We start from the raw sequence: 13,963 nt of genomic DNA on the forward strand, positions 1-13,963 counted from the left end.
GAAAACATCTGCTGGTCCCCAATGGTTACCTGTGCAACCTACTAAAAGTTGAGTCAAATATTCAGACCATAATTAGTTAGCTGTACACAATTGGCAGCATTATATGTTCAATCCAGGAAAGAAAACCACCACAACAACGTGAAGATAAATGTTTAACTGTACTATGGATGTTTTTGCTTCAATAGATTTCCTCCTGATGCTAGCCTAAGCAAAGCAAGAACTTTGCAAACAGAACTAGTGATTACTCATTAAATGGCACAGTTACTTTACAGGCACGAAGCACATATCTAGTTCAGTTTGATTCTGCCAGCTAAGCAGCAGCTGCCACCATATTTTATGAAGGACATGGAGGAGAGCAGGGGATAGGAGGCGAGGGGGAATTCCTCCTGCACTGATTACATATAAAGTGAAAAATCAAGAGTGTTTCACATTCTCTCCCCCTTTTTTTTTGAAATAGGAAAATGAAAAAATGGCATGGAACTGGCCAAAATACTTCTTGGTTCCACATGCATGAGATTTTGGTTATTGTTATAAATAAGGCTTTAGCCTTTTTTAAAAATAGGTCATTTACATTTCTGTTCCTATGAAGATAACGGTGAGTAGTTGACTTCAGTGGGAGCAGGCGAATAAAAGTTTAGATATATATAATTTACCATCCACTGCTGATCAGGGTACATATTTAACTTTTAACAGTCTCTCCAACAATTCAATGCTTTCTTCATGCAAGGTATACTCTATCAGTTTATTCATAGGATGATGAATGGACAATGGGTCCTCTGTGTTGTTTGTTTGTGTTAATGCTATGGTTAATCCTACTTTCTTTTGGATCTTGTTTTCACTGGTGATTTTTCTCCATTACAGTGATAGGAAGCCCTGTTGCAATAGCTACATCAGTGCAAACCCTTAATGTAGACAGACAAAGTTACTGTTTGCACCAGTGGAGCTCTCCCCTGCTTAAAACCAGAGTAAACGGCATTGTTGCAAATTGTAGCTTGTAGCAATTTAGCCTGTATACACTAGTGGCTTGCATCATAGAATTATAGAATCATAGACTTTAAGGTCAGAAGGGACCATTATGCTCGTCTAGTCTGATCTGCACAATGCAGGCCACAGAATCTCACCCACCCACTCCTGTAACAAACCTCTAACATATGTCTGAGCTATTGAAGTCCTCAAATTGTGGTTTAAAGACTCTGAGGTGCAGAGAATCCTCCAGCAAGTAACCTGTGCACCACGCTGCAGAGGAAGACGAACCCCCCCCCCCAAGGCCTCTGCAAATCTGCCCTGGAGGAAAATTCCTTCCTGACCCCAAATATGGTGATCAGCTAAACCCTGAGCATGTGTGCCAGACTCACCAGCCAGACACCCAGGAAAGAATTCTCTGTAGTAACTCAGATCCCACCCCATCTAACATCCGATCACAGGCCATTGGGCATATCTACCGCTAATAGTTGAAGATCAATTAATTGCCAAAATTAGGCTATTCCATCATATCATCCCTTCCATAAACTTATCAAGCTTAGTCTTGAAGCCAGATATGTCTTTTGCCCCCATGGCTTTCCTTGGAAGGCTGTTCCAGAACTTCACTCCTCTGATGACTAGAAACCTTTCTCTAATTTCAAGTCTAAACTTCCTGATGGCCAGTTTATATCCATTTGTTCTTGTGTCCACACTGGTACTGAGCTTAAATAATTCTTCTCCCTCCATGGTATTTATCCCTCTGATGTATTTATAGAGAGAAATCATATCTCCCCTCAGCCTTCTTTTGGTTAGACTAAACAAGCCAAGCTCTTTGAGTCTCCTTTCATAAGACAGGTTTTCCATTCCTCGGATCATCCTAGTAGCCCTTCTCTGTACCTGTTCCAGTTTGAATTCATCTTTCTTAAACATGAGAGACCAGAACTGCACACAATATTCCAGATGAGGTCTCACCAAGGCCTTGTATAATGGTACTAACACCTCCTTATCTCTACTGGAAATACCTCGCCTGATGCGTCCCAAGTCCGTGTTAGATTTTTTCACAGCCATATCAAATTCGCGGCTCATAGTCATCCTGTGATCAACCAATACGCCGAGGTCCTTCTCCTCTGTTACTTCCAAGTGATGCGTCTGGGACTGGCTAGGTGAGGAGAATGGGAATTAGGGAATTCGGGGTGGGGAAGAGATTGGACAGGGACAGGTTGGAGGGAATGGGGTAGAAGGGGTCAAGTATGGGAGGAACAAGCAGAAAAGTCTGTGCCCACTGGAGCACACTCCCCTCCAGATCATGGAATGAAATCCAAGATTCCTTAGTCTCAAGATTCCTCAACTGTCGGCAAATATCTGTGAAACCCACTGACAAAGAATGTCTCATTGCCCTGTAATGCTGGTGCAAATAGAGGATAACAACGTACTACTGCTATCAGTTACTCCATTTGTTCAAGTGGCAGAGGTTTGTGTGGTGAATATAAAGCATCCTGCTTATGACCCATGTGGATGTCAATATGATGCCACATGATTGAAAAATCAGAAAATCTGTTTTCCTGCATTTTAAAAAAAGCAATTCAGCACACAAAAACTATGTTAAAAGAACATTTCTGTAGGACCTCTGTCTCTAGGCTATTCTATGGCACTCCTGAATGAACAAGAGTTCTGTGGGGGGAAAATAGTATGTGATCATGTAATTAAAGACTGTATCCTAATACATATGCACAGGAGGCCAAATTAAGCTTGCACAGGTAACCTTAATTCTGGCATTTCCTAACTTTTGAGTGCTTGACTTTGCAACATTAAAGTTCTTTTAAAATTGATTTTTTTATTATATGTTTAATGAGGTCATATGAAAAGATATACTTTTGAGTTTATATATTTTCAAATAATTCTAAGTGTAATAACACATGCCAGGGTAGGAAACTGCAGTGAGGTACATGCATATCTCAGGAGACTGAAGATCCTTAGCTTTGGACTCATCTCACAACACATAACAGCTATTGGATGGATATATATTTGCTATGGATGTACTCTGTTCATTATTGTTCTGAGACACAATTCTGGTATGCCATATGTAAGCAGAGTCAGGATGGGCTCCACCCTGACATCTGGTGGTGAGGTGTGGCAAGTAGTGGAAAAGAACTTCAGGGGCTGATCTCAATTTGCATAGGCACACCCACCCCGCCTAGAATGAGGCCATAACTGCCCAAATGGTCACTTTGGCTGTTGTGGGATCCCCAGTGTCTTTGTTATTGGGGCGGGAAGAGTAAATTGTTATTACCCTGATTATGGGAACTGTGCTTGGAACTGTACTTGGCCTTTTGTTATGATGGAGGGACTCACCATCAACTGAGTAGCACTCGCTAGGCAAGGGACATGGGTTCCAAAACTCTGTGAAGGGAGAGAGACTTGAGACAGGTATTAGTACCTGGTGGTGTGGGCCCCTTTGTGAGGGCCTGAAGCACCAATTACACCTCTGTCTCTCTCCACTGTGGAATGTCAGAGCTAATTTTGGGTCTATTAAGAGTCTTGCTACAGGTACTGTGCTGCATTCACTTTGGCCTTATGGTGCACCAGCACTAAGGCCCCCACTACTATGAGCTGAAATCACTAAGAGCTGAAATCACTGAGCACTGTGTCAAGTAGTGGGGAGCCGGAAGATCTAGAGTGCAGTGGTGCTGTTTGTGAGACAGCGAGCTGTGCAGAGCGGAGCCGTTCGCGAGACGGCTAGCTGAGCAGAGCTGTTCGTGGGACGGCGAGCTGTGCAGAGTGGAGCCGTTCGTGAGACAGCGGTGTGTTCGCGAGACGGCGAGCTGAGCAGAGCTGTTCGTGGGACGGCGAGCTGTGCAGAGTGGAGCCGTTCGTGAGACAGCGGTGTGATCGTGAGACGGCGAGCTGAGCCGAGCTGTTCGTGAGACGGCGAGCTGTGCCGAGCGGAGCCGGTCGTGGTGGAGCGGAGCCGTTCGTGAGACGGCGAGCTGAGCCGAGCTGTTCGTGAGACAGCGAGCTGTGCCGAGCGGAGCCGGTCGTGGTGGAGCGGAGCCGTTCGTGAGACAGCGAGCTGAGCAGAGCTGTTCGTGAGACGGCGAGCTGTGCAGAGCGGAGCCAGTCGTGGTGGAGCGGAGCCGGTCGTGGTGGAGCGGAGCTGTTCGTGAGACGGCGAGCTGAGCAGAGCTGTTCGCGAGACGGCGAGCTGTGCAGAGTGGAGCCGGTCGTGGTGGAGCGGAGCCGTTCGTGAGACAGCGTAGCAGAGCAGAGCCCTGTGGGCAGTCAGCTTCAGGACACGTAAGGTACCCCTTACCTCTTTCCCCCCCACACAGGCACATTTTAGCCAGACTGGGGAGTAACACTCTGCAGATGAACTTTTGAACTCTGGGGCTGGACTTTTTGGATTTTGGGTGATTTGAGGATTGCTGGACTCAAGAGACATTTGGGTTCTGGGACTCAAGAACCCGAGGGAAAGGATGTGGCCCAATTTTCTGGGGTGGGTCTTTGCTCATGGTTTGGTTAATGAACACTAGTTGTGGTGTTTTCCCAATTTAATGCTGATGTCGTTTACCTCATGGTATTAAAGATTCTCTACTACACCGAGACTCCGTGCTTGCGAGAGGGGAAGTATTGCCTCTTTGAGGCGCCCAGGGGGTGTGCAAGATTTTCCCAGGTCACTGGGTGGGGGCTCGAGCCAGTTTTGTATTTGCTTTGATGAGAGGGAACCCCTGGGTACTGAACCCGGCCCTTGCTGCTATCAACTTGGCCTGGCAGAAGGGTTACACATATGCCAGCAGTGGGGACTATGAACTGCAGTCAGTTACTTTGAGTTCTATACCTCAAATCATTCAACTGTGGGAACAGGCCCTTCAAGGCAGATCTCTAGGAGTTGTCAGATCTGTCAGGCATGTCACACTCTGGATTGTTATTTTTTGTTGGTTGAGAGCAGCATGTACAGTAGTCCTAGATAAGAGAACAAAGGAAAATACGATGACCGTAGGGCTTTTAGAAGATGATGTTTGTGTCTCCTTTGCTCTTTCTAACTGAGAGAACTGGGTTGATTCTGAAGATTTCTGTAGTACATCAGTACAAGCAATAGCATCAGGAATTTTATGTCTGTGTGCTATTTACAGAGTAAAATAACAGGGAAATTTGATACATTAGATAGGCTAAATATATAGTAGGGATAATGAAATATCAGGTTTCAGAATACAAGCCAACCATCAACTGCCTGGGTTTAGGAACACACCTTCCTTATGGGCAGATTATTCCATAATGATCCATTATAGAATTTTTATCTTCTTCTGACACGTCTGACACTGGCCACTGTTAGAGACAAGATACTGGTTAGATTGGTCATGGATCTGATCCAATATGGCAATTACAATTCTAGACAGAGTAAAAATAACATTCTGAAAAGCCATCTTTCTGTTTCCAAAGGTTTTAAAATAATGGATTTCAGATTAGTCTGTCTCCTTCACTCTCTTCAGATAATTTCAGTCATAATTCCTGGCCACATTCTGAACACTGCACTGCTGTATAATTTAGAAAACAATAGTACTTTAAAATGTTTGTTTAGTTTTTGTTGCTTTAATTGGTTCTTGAGGCAAGACATAACTGTTCAGGTAAAATTATTTTTTGTCTGATGTTAGACTTTTCGAGTGAAGCATCTTTTCCCACAATCTTGGCAGTATTGCTTCTTGTAACTTGCTTCTGAGTCCTCCTTTGAGGTGTGCTTGGCACATTGTTATGCATTAACTCAAGCAGAAAAAATTGAATTATTCCCTGCTGTGAACCTTATGGTTAGATGACAGATGTGCTGTACAGTGAAACCAGTTTGCCCGTAAACTATATAGTTAACATTCATCTCACCATCTCTGAAGGGCTGAGGTTTATAAAGTGCTGAGCACTTATATGACTCTTTACTTTTTCAAAATGCTGTATCGGCATTAACTAATTCGCTTCCACACCACCACTTTGAGGCAATTAATTATTAGCATTCCCATTTGACATCTGGAGATAGTAAGTGGTAAGGAGCTAAATAATTTAGCCAAAATCACAGAGTGAATCACTGGTAGAGTTGGAATTAGAGAGCAAGGAGTAGATGCACAGCTGGTCTAAATTGTTATAGCTCCACTGACTTCAGTGAAGCTACGACAATTTACACCACCTGAGGATCTGCCCCCAGGAGTTCCCAGTCCCAGGTTTAATCGAGTACTTGCCTCAGCTTGTAACTGCCATTCCCCCCTTTCTGTGACAGACAATCTGCTGTTGATTTTACAATCATCCCTGAAGATGCAGGAGTTCAACCTCCCTAACCCTTCAGAGGGCTTGAGAGCTGTATGAATCATGGGTCATCTACAGAGGACAGTGGCCCAGGTCTCAGCACAGCTGGGTAGAAACACAGAAATATAGGGCTGGGAGGGACCTCTAGAGGTCATCAAGTCCAGCCCCCTGTGCTGAGGCAGGACCAAGTAAACCTAGACCATCCTGACAGGTGTTTGTCCAACCTGTTGGTAGAAACCTCCAATGATGGAGATTCCACATCCTCCCTTAGAAAGCCTATTCCAGAACTTAACTACCCTTATAATTAGAAAGTTTTTCCTAATAGCTAATCTAAATCTCCCTTGCTGCATATTAAACCCATTACTACTTGTTCTGCCTTCAGTGGACATGGAGAACAACTGATCACTGTCCTCTTTAAAACAGGTCTTAACGTCTTTGAAGACTGTTATCAGGTCCACCCTCAGTCTTCTTTGCTCAAGACTAAACATGCCCAGTTTTTAAATTTTTCCTCATAGGACAGGTTTTCTAAACCTTTTAATATTTTTTTTTGCTTTCCTCTGGAGTCTCTCTTCAATTTGTCCACATCTTTCCTTAAGTGTGACACCCAGAATTGGACACAGTACTCCAGCTGAGCCCTCACCTGTGCTGAGTAAAGGAGGACAATTACCTCCCTTGTTGTACATACAACACTGTTGATAATACACCCCAGAATATTAGCATTTTTGCAACTGCATCACATTGTTGACTCTCATTCAGCATGTGATCCATTGTACCTCCTGGATCTTTTTCAGCAGTATTATGACCTAGCCAGCTATTCCTGTTTTGTAGTTGTGCCTTTGATTTTTTCCTTCCTAAGTGTAGTACTTGTTGCTGATTTCAGACCAGTTCTCTAATTGGTCAAGAACTTTTTAAATTCTACCTCTGTTCTCCAAAGTGCTTGCAACCCTCCCAGCTTAGTGTCATCCTCAAATTTTATATGCATACTCCCCATTCCATTATGTTACTCTTTGATAAAAACATTGAATAGTACCAGACCCAGGATTCTTCCTTGCAGAACCCCACTAGGTACTCCTCCCAACTTGACAATGAACCCTTGATAACTACTCTTTGAGTATGGCCTTTCAACCAGCTATGTGCCTTGCTTATAGTAATTTCATCTAGATCACATTTCTCTAGTTTGCTTATGGGACTGTGTCAAAAGCCTTACTAAAATCAAGAGATATCATGGCTACTGCTTTGCCCCTATCCAGTAAGCCAGAAACCCTGTCAAAGAAGGAAATTAGGTTGGTTTGACGTGATTTGTTCTTGGCAAATCCATTCTGGCTATTCCTTATAACCCAATTATCCTCTAGGTGCTTACAAAATGATGCATAGTCTTTCCCATGGCTGCCAGGTAGTCCCCTTATAAAGGCTTTGAAGCTGCACAGTGTTGTCAATAGCAATAACTCCTGGGCATACTTCCATATTGGAGGGAGTACCACAGAGAGTTACCTCTCCCCCAGCTTTCTTACTGACCTTTTCCCACCAAAGCTGTGGAGCTTAATGCTGGAGAAAGGCTTCTATGAGCACCAAGGCACCAAAGCAGCCAAGAGGGGGAGGAGAGCTACATTCTACCCATTTTGTCACAGTTTGCAACTGTGCACTACACCTTGTAGCAGAAGGTAGCACATGGCCCACTGCGTATTGTGTCCATTGTTACTATCGGCTAAACATTATTGTTCCTACATGGAAGATAGTTTGCAGAGGGAAAGAGGGCAGGAAAGGTGAACCAGGAAGTGAGAAATGTATGACTATTGTTAGCTGATGTAATTTGGTTGGGAGATGGGACAGGAAAAGAGAAACAGGAAGTGGCAGCGGTTTGAAAGTTATAGTTCAGTGTTAGTTGATTCCTAGGCATCTCTGGTCAGGCATCTTGCTTTATTTAAGTAGGTCAGAAAACCCTTCAGACAGTCACTTTGCCCACCAATTTGTACAAATTACAGTATGAAGGCCAGCATGCAGGTATGTTGCCACTTGCCGGACAGAGTTTTATACTATCGGCAATTTCACTTTCAGAGACTGTATTTTATTTGGTATTGTATCTGCCTGGGTGCTGAGTCTGTCAGCATTTTGGGGCAGGGTCTTGTTATTCATTTGCCACATTGGATTTGCTGAAATGGCATGCACATTTGTGATACAGGGTAAATAATTTGCTGGTGTTTCAGCACTAAGTGTAAGAATGCTGTCTCACAAGAACATTTGATGGGCACTCAGGGTGTTAAAAGTACTGCCTACTATCTGTGCTAGTTATTGTCTAGTAGTTAGATAGGGAACCGAGTCTTAGAACATCTATGTGTAAGCAGGGTCTGAATGAATGCTTCCCTGACAGCTAGCTGGGAGGGGGAGAGACTTTGGGTGTGTTTATGTAAATACAGTTTGCTCCTGCTCTGCTTAGATATCCAGCAGATGGAGCGGTGTTTTGCTCAAAGTAATCAATTTTGGCTGATGTTGGGTTACAAATCACTTTAGTACTGAATGCAGGGGTAGTGAAATGCGTTTACCAATATTGTAATTATTGTAGGAATACAGGGAAGCAGGACTGTGCTTAACCTGTCCCAAATGAGGAGGGTCACCCTCAGCGGAAAGGACCTCACCTGAAAAGACCTCATTAAGCCAGGGACTTGAATGCCAGAGGGTATCTTAGTCAGGAAGCTGTGAAGCCTCCCCAAGGGTCCTCCCTAGACTAGTTTGACTTGTTCCTCTCCACTGTTCAAAGAAAGAGCTAAACAGGCTTCATTAGGAGCCTCTTTTGTTATTTTAAATGCTCAATCAGAGTTGAAATCAATTGTGGTGGGACTGTGTTTCTACCCAGATTCATAAGAGCTAAAAAAATAACTGAGAACTGAAATCACTTGAGATAGGGCAGTGTTTCTGGCCAGTATGCAAAGAGCTGAAAATCACTAAGAGACTGATGTGCAGAGGTCACAGCAGAGAGGCAGGTTGCAGCAGAAGGTGACTGACAGTTGGCTGGCGAACGAGTGGCTGGTGAGCAGAGCGAGTGGCCAGCAGGGCAGCTGGTGGAGAGGGGTGGCAGATGAGTGCCTGAGCAGCAGAGTGAGTAAGGTACCTCCTTACCTCCACCCAGGGTGGGAGGTGAACTCTGCAGATGCATCTCTGAACTCTGGGTCTGCACTGACAAAGGACAGCAACTGTGAGTGGGGTGCAGAGAAGGGACGGGCACGCTTAAGGGACTTTTGGGTTGCTGGGCTTAAGACCCTGAGGGGAAAAGGACACTGCCCAGCTTATATGGGCGTGGGTCTTTTGCTCATGATTTATGTTTATGAACCCTGTTTGCTGTGTTTTTCCAAATTAATGCTGAGTTACTTCCCTCCTTTAATTAAACATTTCTTTTCTACATTCAGACTCTGTGCTTGTGGGTGAGGAAGTACTGGCTCTCAGAGGTGCATAGGGATGGTGTGTAATTTTCCCAGGTTACTGGGTGGGGGCTTGAGCCGCTTCTGTGTTGTATGGATGGAAAGGAACCCCTAGATATTGAACCCAGCCCTGGTTGCTGCTGGCTTTGCTGGGCAGAAAGTTACATATGTCCTAGTTCCTGCTCTGCCACTGGCTTCCTGTGTGGCCTGGGCAGATCATTTATCTCTGTGTTTTAGTGTATTCATTCTGCAAAATGGGTTTAAAAGACACTCCACTTAAATGGGACACACTTAACTGGGAGCACCAAGGGAGCTGATTTAAGGCAAATGATAATACAGTGATTCATACTTAATGAGTCTTAGGTGGAATTATGTTAACATGACAAGAGTAAAGGTTAACGTGGTGGTAAAGCATCACACTTGGTATCAGACATATATAAAGGTACTTTTTGTTGTTCCATCTACAAACAGGAGAAGATGAGAGGCAGGCATCTCTACAGGAGAAGAATTAGGCTGGTTTGGTTATATTAACTCTAAAGTTCCATACTTTGAAAGGTTCAGGTTTTTTTAAAATTTAGTCTCAACTTTGAATTTCCTGCCTTTTAATTTTTTCTTACTAACTATATCTCAGTCTCTCATTCACACTCTTTCATTAACATTAACAAAATAGTGGTTCTGTTAAACTCAAACTTCCCACACTGTCCTTTTCTGAAGTCGATTAGGATAGGCTTATGAATTGTATTAAATATTCTTTATCATGGTTAGATTTCCTACTCTTCCAGAAGATAAAAGTTGCTCCCACCCACAGTTCAACACACAGGATATTAATAACTATGGCTCCGTAGTCCAGGGAGAAGTGGCTGGTCATAGAATAAAACTCACCTCAACCTCTGTTCATACTGATATTTAGCAAAGCAAGGTGTCATGTAACTCAGTGGAATCTTTCCAATAAACTATTTGAGTCCATCTTAAAGATTTAATTGCAGTCTGTGGTAAATAATCACTTTTATTTACTCAGCTACTCAGCATTATCACAAGTTTCTGGTCCCTATTATATGGAAGTATTGAGAGCCCCAGTGGCTGTGAGATAAAAGTATCTTTATTTTTTAGTTAGAAGGTCTACTCAGTGCAAACAATTTAATTTTCTGCTCCTGAAATCAGATTCAATGATACTGTTCATAAGAAAGTGGCTAGACTGAAGGTTATCATCAGGACATGCCTCAATGAATTAAAATTCAATAACCAGGCTCTCATTTGTCTGCTCAAGTATGACATTGTATTTAAGGTTCATTTTATTTTGGAAAGTTTGATGCTAATAAAATGAGACAGTTTTGGCCAGAACCATACTTGTATGGTGCTGGGAGGTGCAGCTTGCCCCAGGCACCAGAGAAAAGATTCATGCTTGTGGAAGGACAGGCAATGTTTGGCCTTCATCAGTGAAACTTTAAATGGGGGCTTCACGCAGAGGTGATGAGTGATGGGGGCACATAGGGTCACCTGCCTCCCAGATTTCTGCCTTCTATTTAACAACAGTTTCTACCCAGAGGTTTTCAAACTGTGGGGCATGCCTGTTTGAAAACCTCTCTGTTAGATCCAGATGTGACACATGGCTCAATCATATTCCTTCCCCCACCCCCGAACCTTTAAATTGTGCCTCCCCACTTTCAACAGTTATGCGTCAACTCTGGCTTTGCAAGAGCCTTAATGATGGCAGCTTATCCCCAACCATTTTTCTAGCTGTGTGGGTTGCCTGTGGGTCCTCCATTAGAAGGAAGTTTATGGCCGCTTTCAGCCCCTACTGCCCTCCTTGGTGTACTTCTGGGACAGATTTATTCCAGAGTCTGTTCTGACAGAAGCTGGTCAGAAAATGAGATGGGGTCAGGAAGGAGGGGAACTAGTTGTGAAAACATTATCCCGCACAGGATGGGGACTAGCGGTACAGGGTGTCTAAAGTCTTCCTCAGCTGGGGGACCTTGTGCTAACCATCAAAGCCTCAAAACCAGCTGGCTAGAGCAGTGATGGATAGGACTCCTGGGGATGCACTAGTTCAGCAGCCATTTCTTGCAGATCTCCAAGTTTAACTTAAAGGTGCCTTTCCCTGATGTGACCTCCACACTATAGATCCATAACATAAACGAAAAAGAGGGACTGCAGAGCTGCGAACTCTTATAGTCTGTGGTCACTAGCAGTGGGAAGCTTACTCAGCCACTCCTCCTCCCCAGATTGTTGGATTGATGAAGGACCAATATCCTCAATCCTCCTTAAGGCCTGTGCACAAACCCATGCTTTATGTGGGTTGGGTGTGGGGACGCCCTTTGGCCTTTATTGTGAAAATTAGGAAGAATACATCGCACAGATTATACCAAATGCTGTTGTACACCTATGCCATTAAATAGTTTTAGTTGTGGTTTATTAAAGCTAGTTGAGAAATGGGGAAAACTTTTGAAAAAAAATTATCGTATGTTTTCTGTGTATAAAAATAAAAATTTGGAAAACTGACTAACTTTCTTGTTTCTAAATCATATATATGCTCTCACAGCACATACAATATGTGATGGTGATACTCGTGATAAATCACATTTATCATACAGCTGTGATCATCTCACATGTACTCTGCCCACTAATCTCTCTCTCCCAGGACTACTACTAACATCCCAAACTTCTGAGTAGTGTCAAACGGCTAACATTTTGGGGAGGGAAATTGTCAGAGAAATGTTTTCTTCTTTCCCTAACAAAATGATGTCCAGGACAGAAAATGTAGAGGAAACATTTAGTCCAAGACTTGATATCTAACAATTGTTCGTGATTAGAAATGGGCATGTTATAGGGGATATAACCAACTTTCTAGTGAGTCTCACCACTGGAAGGTTTAGAAATATCAAACCTTAGAATCACCACATCACTCCTGCAGAGAAAAATTATATTAAGTAATATTTGAAGGTTACCAAATTTTTTTGTTCTTTTGTCCCCCTCCCTCTTATCTTTGTACATTTGGAATCCTGGTACTAAAGGCTTTTCAGAAGAAATGTTATAAAATAGTGTCAATAGCATTTTTAAAAACATTTCTAAAATAGTCTTTCTGTAATATATACAGAATACATGATGCTGTGGTGTGACAAAAAGAACAGGAGGACTTTCAGAGTAGCAGCCGTGTTAGTCTGTATTCACAAAAAGAAAAGGAGGACTTGTGGCACCTTAGAGACTAACCAATTTATTTGAGCATAAGCTTTCGTGAGCTACAGCTCACTTCTTCGGATGCATAAGAAAGCTTATGCTCAAATAAATTGGTTAGTCTCTAAGGTGCCACAAGTCCTCCTTTTCTTTTTGCGAATACAGACTAACATGGCTGCTTCTCTGAAACCTGTGGTGTGACAGTAGCTTTCTTGGTACTTACTCAGGATGACCTGCATTACTTACATTTGGATTTACCACTAATAATTTTTTTTTAAATCCCATCATCCACATGTTTTCTCTCTGTGACTTCTGATAAAAGAAAAATGTAATATGTAACTATAGGAATAGTCTGACAGCATACAAGTATAATATTATCACTTGCATTGTATTTGGCACTTCAGCAATATATTAACATACATTTCAGAGCCCTATGGACTAAAAAAATACCATATAACAGGCCCAAAATGTATGTTGTTTATTTACAGTCAAATATGTTCTGAAAATACATTGGTGACCTCCCAAATTAGCAAAGATGATATAAAAAGATTCCATCTTTTTGTAGAAAAATTCTAAAACCCCTCTTTCCTACACAGCAGTTGAGACAAAATTCATTTTAACACAAAATGAAAAGTGTACCTATTGTAGCAGTCTCTAGTTTACATAATCATTTTACTCTACTATAATTATTTCCATTTTAATAACAGACTTTTAAGGCCTGATTTTCAGTGGTGCTGAGAACCAAAACTCTCATTGATTTCAATTGAAACTGTCTATTTGTAACATTTTTCCGTCACTAGTGAAAAATATAATTGTCTATAGTGGGGCAATTCTCCAGTGCCCTGCAACCTGTGTAGTAACTTACACCCATGGAAAATGTTGCTTTTCTGGTTGGCACTATATATACCCCCATTTTGCATTCACTATGCTCTGGTGTAATTGACTGCTGTAGGTGTACAGCAATGGTGAATCTGCCCCCTTATTATAATATTATAAAAGTTGAAACACAATTTGCAAAAAGATGCCTACTATCCATACCTTTGCTCATGGCTTTCTGGATCAGCACCCACTATGCATCAGGGTTCCAGACACACTTCTATTGCTAAAAAACTGCACCTATTGTATCTGATCAGAGG

General features: G+C 42.6%; 1 long non-coding RNA gene across 3 annotated transcripts in view; it reads left to right on the forward strand.

The window, feature by feature from the left end:
• LOC141981336 (uncharacterized) overlaps positions 1–13,963 on the forward strand; it is a 148,036-nt gene that overhangs the window by 8,643 nt on the left and 125,430 nt on the right. Inside the window, exon 1 of one of the 3 annotated variants that reach the window (XR_012637741.1) lies at positions 4,222–4,254. The exons of the other annotated variants lie outside the window; for them this stretch is intronic. This is a non-coding gene — a long non-coding RNA (uncharacterized LOC141981336). Of the gene's footprint in view, positions 1–4,221; positions 4,255–13,963 lie in introns of those variants that run through there. 3 annotated transcript variants of the gene reach the window in all.

The sequence above is a fragment of the Natator depressus genome, chromosome 2 (assembly GCF_965152275.1).
Source record: "Natator depressus isolate rNatDep1 chromosome 2, rNatDep2.hap1, whole genome shotgun sequence".
Classification (NCBI taxonomy): domain Eukaryota; kingdom Metazoa; phylum Chordata; order Testudines; family Cheloniidae; genus Natator; species Natator depressus.